We start from the raw sequence: 1,697 nt of genomic DNA, 5'->3' as shown, positions 1-1,697 counted from the left end.
AGCAGAACACTGTACATTATAAATTAATATCATATAGGGATGCATCAAATTAATAAATTATTATTATAGCAGCACTAAAGAAGAAAATAAAGGTAAAGTAAACACTGAGAAGGGAAGAAAAGGAACAAGAAGTGTTTGGAAGTATGGATGAGAGCGTAATTTTGGGAGCAAAGCAGAATTGAATTCAAACCTCATCTTTTCATTTTTGACCTGATTTACCTGTAATTAAATGATTTACCTTCATTTTCACCCTCTTTATAAAGGAATTAATGTTTGATTATGATTTAGATAATTAATTTTAACATCTTGATACTAAATAAATTCAATAATCAAAAAAGTATTTTTTTCAGCAATACAAGAATACTATTAAATTGAAAAGATACAAAGAATTTTGGAGCAAAGTAAAGAGGATATGGAATGTTCTCGCAGTTGCATAGTATAAAATTACAAGAGGGGGCACTATTAATACATTTTACTTACATTAAAATGGCATACACTGCTCATTAGTGAAACAAAAAACAATGTAACACACATGGTGTAAAACCCACCATGGCATTTTCTTTTACTATTTCAATAAACGCTCTATGCTCTATCTCCCAATACTTTTTCACTGTACTCTTTTTAGACTATTTTCATAGTTAAAATGTGGTTTTGTACCATCTCCATGCTTTTATTCTTTCTTTTCATTTTCCTCAGAATAATAAAAACTTTAAAAGGAGACCACGGTAAAGCAGGTTTTCATTGTATCTTGGAACATATATACTGTTCGTGTGTTTGCTTAATGATTTAAAGCTTCCTCTGAATCCTTCTACAGCTGCAACAGCTTAACCTGAACATCTCAGCAGAACACAATGCATTTCCGGCTTCAGGCCCAATGCAGGATTTAATGTCTGGGAGGTGGGGAAAACTGCTTTCAGTACCTTGTACATGAAGATTTTAGAATGACCTTACGTAGTTATTCTACTAGATGTTTAATCAAAGAGATTTGTTAATAAACAACGGAACCCCTTTGAAGCTTTTATTTTTCCTGGTTTTCTATTTCATTTTGACAGAATGACATTCATCTTTTGATGTGGTATTTGCAGCATTTTGAAGCCTATAAGATATAAGAAACTTTTCATGTCTTTCTTTTTGCCTTTCAGTAGTGTTTACCTTTTCCTATTGTGTCTACAACTTTGTAATTTCTGGGGGATGTTCTAAAGATAGAATTGCATATATTATTTTGTTTCTTTTATTTTCATGAAGTTTTGATCTGTAAGTTACCTTTTGCTCAAAATTCCTCCTCTGGATAGTCTTCCATTTTTGTACTGCATTGCACATGTGTACATTTATCATTCCCGTAAGGATAGCTAAAATCAAATCCGTTATTCCAGCAATTACTATACTTTCAGGCTAGAACAAATAGATGCCCCTCTGTCAACAGACTCTCCCAATACCACTACTGAGACAATATTCACCATATTCTATATTTTCTAGCAGGGTTTTTTTTCTGTTTTATATTTTAAGGATATTATAAATCTCAAAGGAGGTTAATAATTTTAGATGTCATTAAACTACACACACACACATTCATCTCTTCAGTAACTTTACATGTACTTAACATGACTAAATCTAGTGATTAGAAAAATTAAGTGTAAATGTATGTGTACTTTACATAGTGACTGTGATAGTTGAAGATGTGTCAACTTGGCTGGACT

This window comes from Orycteropus afer, unplaced genomic scaffold (genome assembly GCF_000298275.1).
Source record: "Orycteropus afer afer isolate SDZICR_OR568_19922 unplaced genomic scaffold, OryAfe1.0 scaffold00740, whole genome shotgun sequence".
Lineage (NCBI taxonomy): Eukaryota > Metazoa > Chordata > Mammalia > Tubulidentata > Orycteropodidae > Orycteropus > Orycteropus afer.
The sequence above is the reverse complement of the archived record's forward strand: the minus strand, read 5'-3'. Positions refer to the sequence as shown.